A 17,305-nucleotide genomic window follows, 5' to 3' on the forward strand; every position below is an offset into this window, starting at 1 on the left:
CCTCTGGAGGCCGGAAGTCTGACGGGAGTCTCACTGGGCTCAAATCAAGGTGTGGGCAGGGCTGTCCCTCCTGGAGGGTCAGGGGCCGACTCCGTTCCTCGCCTTTCCCAGCTTCCAGAGGCCGCCCTCCTTTCTTGGCTCGTGGTCCTTCCTCCATCTTCAAAGGCAGAAGGCGGGGGGTGGGGGTCGAGTCTTTCTCACTTTGCATCACTCTGAGCTTCTCTTCTGCTTCCCTCTGCTACATTTAAGGATCTGGTGATTACTTTGGGCCCACCCGGATAATCCAGAATAATCTCCCTATTTTAAGGCCAGCTGGTTAACAACTTTAATTCCATCTGCTTCCTTAATCCCTTTGCCGTGTAAGATAATACATTCACAGCTTCCAGGATTAGGGCCGGGACGGGGTTTCAGCTCGGTGGGGCACGTTCACAGCTGTGCCCCCCGTGGCGGGTTTTCACTCCGTAACTCAGACTGGCCACCCCTCCGAGGTCCAGTCTTTACCTGCAGGGGTGTGCTGGGGCCAGCTCATACTGGCTTTTGAGAGCCAAGTGTTAAACAGCTGTTAGTAATAAATTGTATAAACATACAATTAAATGAATTATATTAAAACAGAGGTAACAAGTGCTCAAAACTCACCACTTTCTACCTATTTTACTCCACGTTACCATCATCTACACTCTTGTGGTTTCTTACCTCTTTTGAATCCGAATGGCAGAAATCCTAACACGGCCCACAGCAAGTGTCTTTCCAACTCTGGGTTCAGCAACGTCCTGGTGGCGGCTGAAATTGTCCTTGGCGGAGTGCTTACATCACAGGAATCAGCAGGTGCCTACAAATCAGGGCTTGCTTTCTTTTGTTATTGGTCGTTTAGACTTAAGATTCAGTGGCGGGGAAAACACTAGTAATGCAACTTAACCTAAAAGTGTGTCATGTTCGTATCGCCGAACAGCACAGAAAATTGTCAGATCATAATTGAACTGCAACTGTAGGTTGGCTACAAATATAAGAGTTTGGCAAAACGCAATGAAACCATTCAGGGTGAGTCGATTGGCTATATGGGATTTACAATAAAAAGTACCATCTATTGTTATTTGTAAACTGCATGCTATCCTCCCTTTCTGTCAATAAAATGGAGAATAAGCTGATGTACTGACGTGCACACATCCGTCTTTTTGTAGAAAGCTGCTTGTTAAAGGCTCTCCAGCACACCACTGCCTGCCCCTCCCCCAGCCTCACCTCCCAGCACCTTGTGCTCTGTGCTCCCGTCCTCTGAACCACTCACATCTTCCAGAATCCTCCCTGCTGGTACACATGCTGTTTGCTCAGTATGGCGTGACCCCACCCCACTCCACCCCTGTCCCATCACCCAGCGGATCCTGCCTGTCCTTCAGGCACAGCCCGGGAGCCATCTTCCCGGGAGGCTGGCCTGGGCCCAGGTTGGGTTCTCATTGCTCCCTCATTCTCGCCATCTCGGCTCACAGTGCACCGCACAGAATCAGGCTCGCCTCCCTGGCTTTACCACTGGCCCCGGCTGTGCACGGAGTCTGGTGCAATTCCCCCAAAGTCGGTGCTCAGCAAACCTCCACGTGGTGGAATGGGTAGAATACTCACGTAGGGAGTTGGTGTTGTTCTTGGCTGGGTCCGGCCCTTCCACCTGTCTTTCCTGGGACGCAAAGGAGGAGAGGAGAGAAGAGAGCGCTGGGGTCGACACAGTCCTGAGGAGAGCCGCCTCCCAGCAGGTGGGCTCTTCCAGGCCCCCATGGTGGGGGGATTGGGGAGTGTCACATATCAGCCCCTGTGTCTGGAGGGGGGGCCTTTTGCCTCAACACCTGGCGTCCCTGACAAAGAGTTTGTTTCTGTGGATACCCTGGGGATGGGAGCCCAGGTAGATTAGGGTCCCCCCCAGAGGGATCCCAGTAGCTGAGATCCTGCACCACATGTGCTCGGAGGAGAAATAGGAGCGAGGGTAATGCGGTTAACAGGGAGAAGGCCCTGGGGGGAGCCCTTGGCACAGATGTGGAGGCTGCTGTCCGTGTGGGCCCCCCTTCTCCACCCTTACCAGGGCTCAGCGGCAAAGGCAGGAGGCACTGATGGGGGGCGAGGCGGGCCTCCCTGGCTTCACGCTGTGGAGCAGCTCCTGGTGGGTGGGACGATGGGGAGATGAGATGGGATGCCAGGAGAGGTGCCAAGACGGGCAGCAGTGATGGTGGCAGCGCTGGCCGGCACCTTGCAGTGTGAGGCCTGGGCTGGGCCCTTTCCTTACACACAAGCCCACGTGGGCACCACTCAGAATTGCCCCACTTTACGGGTGGGGGACTGAGGTTGGCACCTCTGGATGTCAACACCAGGACAGCCTCTTAGACCAGGCTCTGAGACCACCACCGAATTCTCCCCAACTGTGCTCTTAAACACTTAGTGCTGTTTTCAGGTCACTCGCCCTCCTTGAGGCTGTGGAGCTCCCACAGGGGCGCCTGTGCCCTCTGTCCCCGCTCGCCGGGGGCTCCACCCCTGGCCCTCTCTGACCCCCGGGGGCAGCCACCCATCCTGGTGCCTCTACATGGAGTCGAGAGTCAGCGGAAACCGCCAGGAGCACCCAGGAAAACTCGCTGGCCTAGGACATGGGAAGGAGAGATAGAGAGGGACGGACCAAGCTCAGAAGGACTGGAGGCCAGTCACAGGCCACAGCCAGCGGGGGCTCGGCCGGCCCAGCGCCACCGCTCGAGTGCCTGCAGGAGCCCCCCGCACTCCTTCACCCGTCTCCTGGGTGTGGTGGGGTTACTGTGGCCCAAGGAGCCACGTTCTCTTAGAATCTGAAGGAATTCAGGACAGTCAGCTGAAGGCCAGAAGAGTTCTCGGAGTAGCTGGGCCGGGAACATCGCCAGAGCTGGCAGTGACTTTGCAAACATACCTAGAATTGCTTCAGTCGGAGAAGTGACAGGCTCGAGGTGGGAACGACTCCCGGGCAAGGGTCACCCGGGTGGTTGTTTATCTTACCTCAGCGTTACACACCAACACACACACGTGCAGGCACACGTAGACGCACAAACACGTAGACTCTCACACGCCCAGACACACAGAGACACTCACACACAAGCAGACAGACACCCCTGCACACTCACACAGGCACACAGACACATAGACACACAGGTATGTGGACACACACACAAGCACACAAACACCCCCAGTGGCCATGGCAGGCGCTGTGGTTTAGCGGCCGCCCTCCTGGTGCAGGTGGCTCCTGTTTGTATTAAGACTGCCAAACCCAAGCGAGTTTTCAAAGTACTCACGGTTATAATCTCCTCACTTCAGCAGTCTCTTGAGGGAGACTCTGATATTCCCGGTTTATTTTTCAGATGAAGAAATAGGCTGGAGGAACCCCCTGAGAGGCAACGGGTAAGAAGAAGAGATGGAGGGAGGGGCGGAGCTGGGGGGGTGGGGAGAGGGCAGGGAAGAGGAGCAGGGGCGGAGGGGAGAGGAGCAGGGGTAGAGGAGAGGGGAGAGGAGCAGGGGCAGAGGGGAGAGGAGCAGGGGCAGGATGTGGCACTGGGAGGCTGCAGAGACGCCAGGGAAGGTGGGAGTGGAGGAGCAGCTGGGCTTCTGCACGTGGTGTTGGACGAGGCGAGCTGGTGGGTAGGACTGACCGGGCCAGGTGGAGGGGCTGCTTCTTAGGGAGCCTGGCAGTGACAGGCAAAGCCAAGCCAGTCGCCAAAGATGCTCCTGGTTTAAAGGCAGATTTGCTCAGCAGGAGCAGGAGCAGGTTTGCAGGCCCGTGAGAAGGCGGGGAGGGTGCAAGAGGCACCGAGGGAGTGGCTGCTGGAGTAATGGGGCAGGGTGGGCAATTCCAGGGCGGACGGCATGAGCAGGGGGCACTGCCAGCCTTGGAATGGAGAGGAAGTAGGAGAAGGAAGAGAAAGGAGTGGGAAGATGTGGATTCAGTGCGGACAGTGTGGGGCCAGGTGGAGGGTGGAGACTGGGTATGGAGCCTGTGCTGGTGGCTCGCTTCCCACGGCAGTAGGAGGGGAGGCCATGAGCTCAGAGCGGGGGGCTGGCAGTATGATGGGCAGTTAGTGATTGGGGCCGATGACCATTTAAAAACACTTCATATTTTGAAATAAGTGTGGATGCACTTGCAATTCTGAGAAATAATTCAGAGAGATCTGACATACCCCACCCTTTCCCCCAGTGCTAGCATCTCGCGTGACTCCAAGACTCATTGGTACTTGGGCTCCCTCAGCACCTCCCCAACATGGCCCCTCCTGGCTTCTACACCATCTTTCATCCAACTAGAAAACCCGGCCTACTACCTGCACACCCCCTGGGAGGACCCCTAACAGCCTATGCTAGTTTGCTGTGGCCTCCAGGTACTAGGCTGCAGCTAGCAATCAGCCAAGCCGGTCAGGTGTCTTTGGTTTGGATGTGGCTGCAAAGCCAAGAGGATAGGATACAGGAACTCACAGACCTGGTGGAACAGCCAAAGAACAAGCTTCAGAAAGGGCGGTTTCCAGGCAGCTTTAGGGGTCCAGGGAGGAATTGCCCCCCACCCTCCATCACCCTGATCAAGGCCACGGGTCAGAGAGTTCCACTGGCCCAGCTGTGTCTGGTCCCCACCATTGGCCAGGAGATGGAGCTCCTCAGTGGACAGGCCCCTAATCCTGCACAAAATGGTCAGTGGTCAAGGGCAGGCCTCCAGAGTCAGAGAGCTGTGACCAGAAGAAGGGGAAAGAAACTGATTAGTTTGGCTCCCCAGGCCTCGGTTTAGCGTCGGGGAGAATTACAGGTGAAACCAGAGGCCAGAGCCTCCCACAATGCTCAAATGAGAACCTTGGGGTGAAGAGGGGGTGGACACACATGTTTTTGAGACTGTCCCACGATGGACATTGTCTGATGTTGTACTGATAAGCAGAGAGTGCTGGAAACATGTACAAATCCAAAAACAAAAGGAATCCTAGCTCCCGGAGATCATAGTTAAAATCGCGTCTACGTTGAGTCCGTGTCTTGCTGTCATAAAACGGAGTCACTATTAGCAAGAAGCTTCTGGTGACATTCTATTTAAACTATGAGAGTTCATTTTATGTAACACAACCTGGAGACTGTGATGTTTGTTTTACTTATTTGTGCTGAGAAATTATATTTACTCACATTTTGTTCATTATAGCAAATTGGATTTACTCACCAACCTTATTATATTTAACCTACAAACGACCTTGTTTTAACAACCCAAGCAGCATTATAAAAGAATGGTTTTAGATTTTCTTTCAATAAGGAAAACACCTGTTTTTCTTATTACGTAGAAAAAAATGCGGTAAGAATGTAAACAGTGATTAGAACTGACACACTGTTAAAATGCACGGCAAGACTTCCGGTTTCAAAATGGTGGTCTAAGTCAGCATTCTCCTTCTCCCCGAGGAAGACCTGCACAGAACAAGAGGGATGAGGACAGAAGTATGAACTCTGCAAGGAAAAGAGGCTGCACGTGAGACTTCAAGCCATAACACAGGTGGAAGGGATAGCAAAGCAGTGGCAAGAGATCGTGCAGCTGCAAATGTTCGAAAAGGCTGTTAGATCACTCATGGCCAAGGCGCGATCTCTTGAGTGGACAGGGGAGGAGAGGTCCACGTGCAGCCACAGGGAGCTTTCCCAAACCTGACCTGGGTCTGAGAAGCAGAGCATGTGGGACTAAATGAGGAATTACCTGGCAAATCACACTCTAGGAAGCTGTGTGCATGCCACATCTTCTTATAAACAGAGAAAGCATAATCTACTCAAATACGAGAGAGCTAAGATCAAACGCATGTCAGGTCATTGAATGTAAACGCTGTAAACTTAACAGTTAGAAGCCCAGTTGTATACCCTATCCAGGAGGTAATCCTACACTGGTGGGACTGTGGAAGGTTAAAAATCCAAAGGATGCGCAAAGGTCCAGTGGTTAATGTCAGGCGAGGCTGACTTTTAGGTAGAAAAGCACTAAGCAAGACCAAGAAGGGCTCTTTAGAATAACAAAGAATGAAATTCACAACAAACACATCCCAGTCATGAATACTTACATACCAGATCTGTTTCAACACGAGCAGAGTGAAAATTACAGGAGAGACAATGAAGGATGTGTGGGATCACAGTACTAATAGGAGACTTTTCAGAAAATCATGGTCGTGGTTTATTTGTTAACTGTTTTTTGTATTTTCCCTAATATTTTACTATGAAAAAGTTTCAAATACCCAGAGAAGTTGAAAGAATTCTACAATGAAACATTCCTATACCCACCCTCTAGATCAGGGGTCAGCTGACCCTCACTCATTACCTGTTTCTGCATGGCCTGCAAGCTGATCGTGGCTTTATGCTTTTAAACGGTTGAAGATCAAGAGAACAAAAATATTTTGTGGCACATGAAAATTATGTGACATTCACATTTCAGCGTCCACAGATAAAGCTATGTGGGCTCACACATTCATTTACATATTGTCCATGGCTGGTTTCTTGCACGAATGGACAAGCTGAGCGGAAGGGACAGAGACGCTGTGGCCCATAAAGTCTGAACTATTTACTATCTGGCCCTTTACAGAAAAAGTTTACCGACCCCTGCCTAGATTCTAAAGTTAACAGTTTTCCACAATTGCTCTGTCACACGTTTGTCCATCCCTCCATCCACCCATTAATCCACATGTTTTTGGGGATGCATTTTAAAGTTGTAGACATCAGTACACTTCACTCTTTAAATACTTCAGCACGCATATCGTTAATTAGAGTTCATTCTTAGTTTACGGGGTTTTTTAAAGGTAAAATTTACTACCAGCAAAATGCATAAAATTTAAGTCTAATCCAAACATTTTTCAAGATAAAATTCCTCCATGGCCTTTCCCAGGCCCCATCACCCACGGAAGCAGCCAGAGTTCTGATGTTTTCCCACCATAGACTAGTGTTGCCAGGTCTGGACCTTCATATAAATGGAATCGCACAGCATGTGCACTTGTGCGTCGGGGTGCTTTCGCTTGGCGTAATATTTGGAGAAGCCGCCTGCTGGATGTAACGGTCGTGCAGATCGCCTTACTGAAGAGCGTCATTCCGTTGTATGAACCTGCCGCCGTTTGTTTATTTAGTCTCCTGATGATGGCTGCCCAAGCTGATGCCAATATGTGGGCTTTATGGATAAAGCTTCTGGAACAATCCCTCTGATGCTTTCTCTTCTCTTTGGTAAAAAGCTAACAGGGGAAGGTTGGCTCATGGGTGGATGTATGTTTAGCTCTGTAGGACACTGTCAGACATGCTTCCAGAGTGGTTGTACCATTTTACCTCCCGATGTTTGACAGTCCAGCTGTTCCAAGTCTTTACTAACAATTGGTGTGGTCATTCCTTTTAATTTTAGCCATTCCGGTGGGTGTGCAATGACATCTTGTGACTTATTTGGATTTTCCCAACTACTAACGATGTTGGGCATTTTTTCATGTGCCGTTTTGACCTTCATACATCTTCGTTTGTCAAGTAAAAAATTAGATGAATTTTTGCCAGGTAAATATTTGTGTAACGATAGTTACTTGTTCATGGGTGAATATTATAAGACTGAGGATTCAGTATTGTGGATGTTTTTTGATGCTGATGTAATCAGTTAAAAATAAACAGCTGTTTAAAAATTTACCTTTATTGAGGTATGATTTCCCTAGCCAACAATACAGCCATTTTAAGTGTACACCCAATAAATACGACATGAGGTAAGTTTAAGGCTCATTTTTTTTCTCATAGGGACATCCTGTTGTTCCAGCACCATTCGCTAGAAAGACTATCCCCTCCCCCATTGACTTACCTTGGCATCTTTGTTGAAAATTAATTGATCATATATCTGAGGGTATATTGCTGGATTCTCCATTCTGTGCCACGAATCTATATGCCTGTTTTTACATCAATACCACAATGTCTTGATCACAGTAGCTTTTTAGTAAGTCTTCAAATCAAGTAGTATAAGTCCTCTAATTTTATTCATTTTCCTAAAAACTTCTGGCTGTTCTAGGTCCTTTGCATTTCCTTATGAAATTTTATAATCAGCTTGTCAATTTCTACAAAAAAAGACTGCTAGGATTTTTTGGAAGAATTTACACAGAATTAATATTATTTCTTCCCAGTAGAATTCACCAAAGAAGCCATCTGGGATTAGAGTTTTCTTTAAAAAATGTTTTTAACTACAAATTCAATTTCATTAATAGATATAGAGATATTCAGGTTATTTATTTTTTTGAGTGAGCTTGGGTCATTTATGTTTTCCAAGAAATTTGTTCAGGTAATTTCTTGTCAAATGTATTTGTGTAAGTTGTTCATAATATTCCTTTATTATTCTTTTAGTGTTTATAGTATCTATATTGATGTCCTTGTAATTCCTAAAATTGGTGATTTACGTCTTTTTTCATTTTTGAATTTCTGATTTTTCTGGCTAGAGATTTATCAGTTGTACTGATCTCTTCAGAGAACTTGGTTTTGCTTTCATTGAATTTTCTACCCTTTTTCTATTTTCTGTTTCATTGATTTCCACCTGTTATTTCCTTCCTTCTTAATTTGGAGTTAATTCACTCTTTCTAGCTTCTTGACTTGTAAACTTAAATCATTGATTTGAGGTCTTTTTCTTTTCTTCTATAGCATTGAAAGCTACAAATTTCCTTTTAAGCACTACTTTAGCTGCATTCCATAAATTTTGATATTTTGTGATTTCATTTTCATTCAGTCCAAAATATTCTCTAATTTCTTTTGTGATTTCTTCTTTGCCCCATGGGTTATTTAGAAGTATGTTATTTAATTTCCAAACTTTAGGAGATTTTCCACATACTTTTCTGTTATTGATTTCCAGTTTAATTCTTTTATGGTCAAAAAACAGACATTACATCATTTGAACCGCTTGCACTTATTATGATTTGGTTTATGGCCCAGGATATGGCCTCTCTGGGTGAGCGTTCCATGTAGACTTGAAGAGAATGTACTTTGTAGCTGTTGGGTGGAGTGTCTGCAACTGTACACGAGGCAAGTTGGTTAATACTGTGCTCCTGAGTAAAGGCAATATTGTTACTAGTTTTCTATCTACTTGTTCTAGCAATGATTGAGGGAGGAACACTTAAATCTCTGACTAAAATTCTCGATTTGTCTATTACTCCTTTTAAGTCTGTCAGCTTTTCCTTTACGTATTTTTGAAACTCTGTAATTAGGTGCGTTTATGTTAAGAATTGTGACAGCCTCATGATGAACTTATTCCTTTATCATTCTGAAATTTTCCTCTCCATCCTGGTGATAGTCCTTGTTCTGAAGTCGACTTTGTCTGACATTAATATGGCTGGTCCAGCTATTCTCATGCCTAGTACGTGCACAGTACATCTTTTTCCATCCCTCTCCATTGAATCTACCTGTGTCATTGTATTTAAAACAGGTTTCTTGTAGACAATCTCTGTTCAGATTCTGCTTTCTGGCCCCCTTTGACAATCTCTGCCTTTTAATTGGAGTGCGTAGCCCATTTATGTTTGAGATAATTTGGGATATAGTTGGGTTTAAATCTATCATCTTGTTCTTTTTTTCCTCCCATATGTCAATCAATTGAGCAGTGAGTATTTTTTTTATTGTGGTAAAATCTACATAAGATACATTTTAAATTGAGTACTTTTTGGTATTGCATTTTATCTCCACTTTGGCTTGTCGGTCGCACTTCATTGTTGCGTTGTGGTCGCTGCATTGTTGTTTAGTGTTATGCACTGTTGTATCTCTAACTCCTCACAATCTACCTTCATCACCTCACGCCTCCTCACCTAAGAGAGTGAGACATTCATTGCAGCTGCCACTGCATACTTTCGTTTTCCCCATCCCTTCCTTTGTAATACTGTTTTCCTACATTTCACTTGTACACATGCTAGGAATCCCACAACACGTGGTCCTCATTTTTTTAAAGCAGGTCTTTTAAAATCACAATTTAAAGGAAAAATAACTTTCCAATAAAAATATCGTGAACATAAAATGCCAGAATAACACACAAGGGCACTGCTTCTTCCTCTTGCTTCCAGAGTGGATCATTTGTCCTGTGATTATAGCGTTTTTTATGCTGTTATTATTTATTTGTCTTTCTCTCGCATTAGACAATAAAGTCCTTGAAAGCTGAAACAATATCTATTCATCCTGTAACCTCAGCACTGTGCCTGGGGCTCAGAGGAGTTCATATGTTGGGCCACTCACTCGTTTCCTGACTACCCAACGCACTGACTGACCCACTGACGGCTGAAAATGCAAACACTGAACACACATGGAATGCGCTCGAGGAGGCCGACCGGAGGTGCACACGGCCTCCTGATCCCTTTTATACGTACCTTCTCCGCTCGGTCCTCACTCTTGCCGTCAACCTCCCATTCAAATTTGACAGGCAGGAAGAGGAAAACATGGACTTCCAAAGCTCCCTTCAAAGATGCGCGACCTTAAAAGGTGACAGATCAGGACTCAGGGTGGAATCTGACTTTGGCTACCATCCAGGAGCTGCTGGGCGTGCCCCACTGGGTACGTCACGGTTTCTGGAGGCTGCAGATGTGTTTGTGTTGGGAACAAATGCGACTGTGGGTGGAGTCTGCGAGTGAAGTGTGGATCACTTCTGGATTGTGCTCTAGAGCCTGGAAAGCGGTCTAGAGCCCTGGGCCTGCTGCTAGAGTCTTTGTGGACCTGACTGCTCCGGATCTCACTGGGGAAACAGAGGCAGCTAAGCAGCAGCATCAAATGCAAAGAATTCTCTGTAACTGAACTGGAGCACTGACTGCTTAGCAATGCAGGTGGCATCATCGTCTGGGCTGTGGAGATATCTGCCCCCAGCCTTGAAGTGAAGTACTGAGCGCTAGCTAAAGCGGTTGGGCGGCTCAGGAGGAGTTAAAACCAGCTCACAACGGGCGGCAGTGAGTTCCGAAAATGAAGATGTGGAAACATTTCTCTTCTAGCATTTTGAATTCAGAACAATCAGAGCATTATGGATTTTACTCTGCTTTGCTGACCTTTCTCTAATGTTCTAATGCTTGAAATGTTGAGAGGATTATAAAAATGTTCACAATGCGCTTTAAAAAAAAGTCTCTACATAAATAAAGAAAAAAACAAAGATAATATTTCCCCCTTGCAGCTAGTTTTACCCTTCTGTTTTAGGGGAGAACTTATTTCAAAGAGGGATCTTTAATGCATATGTAAAGTTTTTTTTAAAGCTAAAGAATTTTCTTTTAAATGTAAAATTAAAATTAAGTTCAACGATCTTCCTGTTTCATCTTTTATTTATTTAGCACTTTGCATTAAGCACTTCTCCATGGACAAGGAGGGTAGCATGCGCCCGTCACTGTGGTAGAAGGCAGACGGTGTTTCATGCCCCAAGTTGGGCGTGGGACAGTCCCCGCCAGTGATCACCCACGCTCTCTAGATCTATATTTGTCTTTCTCACGTGCTTATGGATTAGCCATTAGTCTCCCCATTCACTGCACCACAGGACTGGAAAGGCCTTTGATGATAATATATTGTGGTGGTTTTTAAACTTTTATTTTTAGCCAAGGAGCCCACTGTTTGGGATTCAGATGCAAGAGGAACTGCCTGGTGGCAAAAGGGATCTCTGGCCCCTCCCCACCGGCCCACGGCCTGGCCCAAGCCCTGGGCTAAGCCCTGGCCTGTGGCCAGTTTGAAAACCACTGACCTAGCCCAATCTCTTCACTTATGCATGGGGAAGTGGTGGCCCAGAGAGGCTCAGTGACTTATCCAAAGTCCCACAGCCCCCAGTGGCAGAGCTGGCCTGGATATGGGGTTTTGTGACTCCTAGACCAGTGCTGCCACATTCTCAGAGCTGTGTCCCTCTGTGGCAGCCAGAGGTGTGGGTGGCGAGATGAAGGGCTGCCTTAGGCAGTGACTGGTATCTCTGGGCACCTGGACAATGGCCTGGAGAGCTGCAGAGGTGGTGACTGGCTGAGTTGGTGGCTGGGACTCCCAGCGTCTAGGGGACCTATCTGAGTCTGAAGGCTAGGCCAGAGTTCAACAACAAAAGCCCATTCTGGATCCATTTGGGCCCCAGCCAGCATGGAGAGCTGCCGGGTGTGTCTGGCAGGGGCACGGGGACCTCTAAGCTAGAGACTGCATGGAGAGGTTAATGAATCCAGGAGACCCCCCAAGGGGAATCAGAGTAGGTTTCGTTCCTCAGGAAATGTCCCATATGGCTCATGGGGAAGAGAGGCAGTGCATCTGCTCCAGAAGAACTTTCGAGATCATCATCTAAGACACCATGCGACTCTGCCACATGTAATAGTGCCAACATCTCCCTTGCATTTAAAATGGCAGTCTACTGCTGGAGCCTAGAGTTTTCCGGAACTATTCAGCCTGATTCAACAATTCAAAAACTGCTCCAAGAAAGTGAGCCAGGTGTTGCTTTAGAAGTTCCATTAACTCGTCCAAAACGATAAGGTACCATTTAGTAAATTACTATTCTCTAGTACTTAATGACATCCTCGCACCTGGTAAAGCTGATTTCATCTCATAACACTCTCTAAAGTGAGTGTGTGTGTATGTGTGTGTGTGTGTGTGTGTGAGAGAGAGAGAGAGAGAGAGTTTGGGGAACTAACATATAAATGCAAAGGTTTGTCTGTACCTCTAAAATGTAGATCATTCCTCTCTCAATGGCCTGAATTAACAACCAATTCTATTTCTATTTTAGGCAATTATTAGCTGTAATTTCCTTAAAATGCCACTTTAAAAACCATTATCATAAAAGGCTATGTAAGTCAGGAGTCTCTCTGAGCTGGAACCACCTCAAACTAGCCTAAGCAAAATAGGGCATTTACAGTTCACAGAAGCGGGAAGCCCAGGGCACACAGGAGCGCAGGCAGGGCTGTAGCAATGCCACCTCTCAAAGGCACGCTCAAGGTCAGCCTGGGAAGAAGACCGGCAGAGCCTGGCTCACACGAGCGTGCTGGCTCACACGAACGTGCACATCTTTCCCACAGCCCCGGGAGCTGAGACCCAGGATGGACTCTGATTGGCCCAGCCCGAGTCCCATGAGCATGCCCAAACCAATCACCGTGGCCGGAGGCAGAGGGCTCTGATTGGTCAGCGCTGGACCACGTGGTTAGCAAGGAGTCAGCCCTACCTGGGCCATGTGCAAAAGACTCCTCTCAGGGCCAGGGGCTGGTTAACTGAAGAAAAGCAGGGAAGTTGCCGGATACACAAAACCCAGCAAAAGTAGACCCTGTTTTTCGGACTCCAGGTTTATCTTTTAAATTACCTCAACGCTGATAGGCCCACAAACGGCACATATTCCGCCACCGCAGTCCTTTCGGGAGCAAGGCTGGGTGTCAGTGCAGACATGTATAAATATACATTGTGTTTCATTTGCAAACCTTGTTTCTTCGTATAGAGTCCGCTCATTCCAGCAACCTACTTCAACAATGACCTCAAGAATTCAGAGATTTCGCAGCTTCTCTGGGTGGGGAGCTGTTAGCTCTGGAATGTCTTTGCAGTGTGCGAGTCCTTCCACCCGCTGTCCTTGGCTACTTTATTTCCCTAACACTTCGACCTCAACCTGCCAGGGCGGCCTTCTGCAGGGGACGCTACGTGGGTATTCTTGCTCTTCCTGGCAGTGTTCTTAGAACTGTCTCCGTATTTTCCCAGTAGTTCTCAAGTACTCAGTTGCACACCTTCACCCCAGGCCGCCTGCCTGCTGCAGAAACCTCATGATCACCCCCAAAACCCCCTCACAACTTCTCAGACCCTTTTGGCGACTTGTGCCTTCTCTTAGCTGCCATTGAGATATTTTAACCTGGTGGGTTTTATAAGAAATGACCTCAAATCACAGTATTGAAGTTGGCTTTGTAAAGCAGTGTCGAACGGCTCTAGACCTTCAAAGCTGGGGGACCCCATCCTGGGTCATTTGGCAATACCGCGCAGTGGCTTCAGCCTTCCACATGGTGGGTGTGGAATACTTGTGAATTTAACTCCAATACACACCCGACATACTATCACTTCTTTCTAGAAGCCATCCTGCGGCTCCATCTCACAGAAAATACTTTCTTCTTTGGGCTTCTACAAAATGTTGATGCCCGATGAAATGCTGGTTAAAAGTTTGTTACGTTTCGGATACCTGCGGGCATGTGTGTGTTTGTGTGTTCAAGTGTGTGCCCACATTGGTAGAACTTAGCTGTGAATGAGCCTGTAAAACACCAGGCTGGGAACCAAGAATTCCACAGCTCTTGGCTCCTCGCAGCGCCTGGCTCGCAGGATGACTTAGATCATAGCAGGTGCTCAATAAATGAATTCAAGACCTATTTATGAACGCGTCTTCTCCTTCCTGTGCTCCGCTCCCCAGCTGTGTACATCACCCTGATGCTCAGAGTCCCCCACAAATCAGCCAGCTCCTATGCCCCCTCAGCCCCCAGAACCCTTTAGGGGTTTGCCGACTGCCACATAGTCACAGCGGGGTCACGATGGAACTACTTTCATGTTTCTTTCTGGAACCTCAACATCTGAATGTACAAAACCCAATACTGAAGTATCAATGTGTAATGTGTCTTTTGGAAGAGCTCAGAGTTAGTGGTGCCTTCCCCTCCCGGGGGCGCTAGGCTCCCCCTAAGTTGAGAAGGGTCACCAGTTGGCTGGGGAGACCCTCCTGAGCCTCCTAAGAACTCACAGTGAAACAGGAGAAATGCCAGGTTATGTGCCTCATCTGTAAAATAAAGAGCCCGGGGTAATCATCCCCACGTTCCTTCCAGCTGAAGAGCCCGACTCAGGCGCTCTGGGGATGTGTGCAGGCTTGGGGAGGACAATTCCGCCCTGACACAGGGCCATTCACCCTAAATCCAATTCGACTTGGAGACATGGATTTCCTCCAGCAAGATACCCTTGGTTTTCTTTTAGAAAACAGGCCATTTTTAAGTGGGTAAAACATTCTTGCAAACATTTTCACATGATTGCACTGGGTGCTTTGCGTTAGCATGAAAGCTAAAAATACACCCACTGTTTTTTTCTCTACTTGCAATTTTGACAACGCTTGCATCGACACACTCAAGAAACTGACACTTGATGGTTATATCTTCTATTTGGATTAAACACTTTGGAAGGTGTTTTTTTTCTTTTGAAGTTGTGAGATAATCATTAGAGTGAAAACAACTTAACTTCTTAAAATGACCAAGTGCCATCCGAGATTGATCACTGCATACGATGATTCTCTTCAGTCGAGAGGTGGGTGTCCTGATGAACAGAACTGGGTACTGCCACGTGCCGACCACGTGACCTGAACCGTGTGCCTCGTTCCTTGAGCTTTGAAAGGGCCAGGTCATAGCAGATGGAAATCTTCACATTCACCAAATGCTGCCAAACTACCTCACTAGCGCCTGTACCATTTTCCACACGCACCTAAAATGTGGGAGAAGTCCTGTTTCTCCACACGCACGGGTACCCTTGTCACCAGCAGACTGACAATGTTTTCAGTCCAACGGGTGTGAAATGTTATTCATTGTTTTAATTTCTAGTTCCTTGTTGACTGACAGACTTGAGCATCTTTTCAAGTGTTCACTGGATGCTAGAGTTTCTCCTGTGAATTTCCTGTTTATCTACTTTGCACATTTTAAATGTCAGGTTGTGTTTTTTTCGTTTTTGCTGTTAATTTGTAGCACTTCTTTCTACAGTTGAGATACTAAGTCTTTGGGGTTGAGTTGCACATAGATATTTTTTATTATCAAACATAGGCTAGCATCTTAAGATGAATTGTATACTGTGCTCTCTTTTTCTATTCTTTGAAACAATTTGTATAAGATGAAGATGATCTGTTTCTTGAAGATTTTATGAAATTCACCTGAACGTCTGTCTGTCTGGGGTGCCTAGGGAGGTGCGAGAATTCTGACTACTGATTCAGTTTATGTAAGTGTTATAGGTGTATTCAGCCTTTTGTTTTCTTCTTGACTCAGTTTTGGTGATTTTTACTTTTCTAAAGATTATCCATTTCATTGCTGTTTTCAGATTCATTGGATAAAGTTATTCATAGTCTGTCTTAAATGTGTTTTTAATTTTCACTCCAATTAAACCCCACTTTTCATTCTGATTTGTCATAAATTGTTCTCTTCTCCCTTCCTCCCCCTCCGCTCCCTCCCTGCCTCACGCCCTCCCTCCCACACCCCCTCTCTCTTCTATACCGTCCTGGCTAGAGGTTTGACTGTTTTCCTAGTTTGTACAGAGAACCCACTCTTAAGCTTGTTGATTCTTTGCTGTTGCTTCTAGGGGTGGTATTTAAATGTTACAAAATCGTGTGTTCTTGTTAGCCATGTATTCAGATGGAGGGCATCTCGTAGTTTCTATTGTAATTTCCTAACTCAAGACTCATTTAGGGAGCAACTCTGTGGTATAGTGGTTGGGTTTGCGCGCTCTGCTTTGGTGGCCTGGGGTTCACCCATTCAGATCCTGGGCGTGGAGCTACACGTGGCTCATCAAGCCATGCTGTGGCGGCATCCCACATAGAAGAACTAGAGTGACTTACAACTAGGATATACAACGATGTACTGGGGGGCTTTGGGGAGGGAAAAAAAAGGGAGGGAGAAGGTTTGCACCAGATGTTAGCACAGGGCTGATCTTCCTAAAAGTAAAAATAGTAAAGTTGATATAAATCTTTACAAAAAAGAGTCATTTAGGAGAGCATTGAAATTTTCTAAACATACTTTTGAAGTGTTTGTATTGTTGACTCGTAATTTAATTGCACTGAGGTCTGAGAATGTGATCTGGATGATGGCAATTTTTAAAATTTGTTGAAACTTGAAAAAAAACCTTTGCTTATGGTCATTAACTAGTTCCATGTGTCCTTGAAAGAATGCACATCTTCTATCTTTGGGCTAAATGCTGGCCATTGCTCTGGGCAATGGCGGCCTTGATCTGGCTGGGACCTATTGAGGAGGGTGTGGAATTCTCCCAGACTTCTCTGTCCAAGGAATGAAGGATCGGCCCCCGCTTCCCATCTTTCACTCCATGGGTGAAGTTACCCCACGGGGTGTTAGCTCCTGTCTTTCTGCTCAGGGCTGAGTGCAGAGTGGGATCCAGCCTACATCCTGCTTCCAAGGCATCAGAGAAGTGGGGGGCAGGACACGAGCGATGTGGGGCTGGGCAGGCGTCAGCTGGAAGGGAATGGAGCCTCCTGCACCTGTTTGCTGAGGCCACAGCTGGCACCAGACGGAAGCCAGGTGGATCTGAACCGCATACAGGCATCTGCGACAATGTGTTTTCTAATGTATTAATGTCTGTTCTGCATTTATTACTGCCTTCCTCCTATTTTTCTTGTGCTTTTTTGCTTGTTTTTTTTTCTTCTAAC

At 46.9% G+C, this 17,305-nt stretch overlaps 1 long non-coding RNA gene across 1 annotated transcript; it reads left to right on the forward strand.

Moving 5' to 3' along the window:
* The first annotated feature begins 3,041 nt into the window (after positions 1 to 3,041).
* On the forward strand, positions 3,042 to 11,235 carry LOC139079830 (uncharacterized). The gene is made up of 2 exons (XR_011533772.1): positions 3,042 to 3,393; positions 10,095 to 11,235. It is a non-coding gene; the product is annotated as an uncharacterized lncRNA (long non-coding RNA).
* Positions 11,236 to 17,305: the final 6,070 nt, after the last annotated feature.

The sequence above is a fragment of the Equus przewalskii genome, chromosome 27 (genome assembly GCF_037783145.1).
Source record: "Equus przewalskii isolate Varuska chromosome 27, EquPr2, whole genome shotgun sequence".
NCBI classification, from domain to species: domain Eukaryota; kingdom Metazoa; phylum Chordata; class Mammalia; order Perissodactyla; family Equidae; genus Equus; species Equus przewalskii.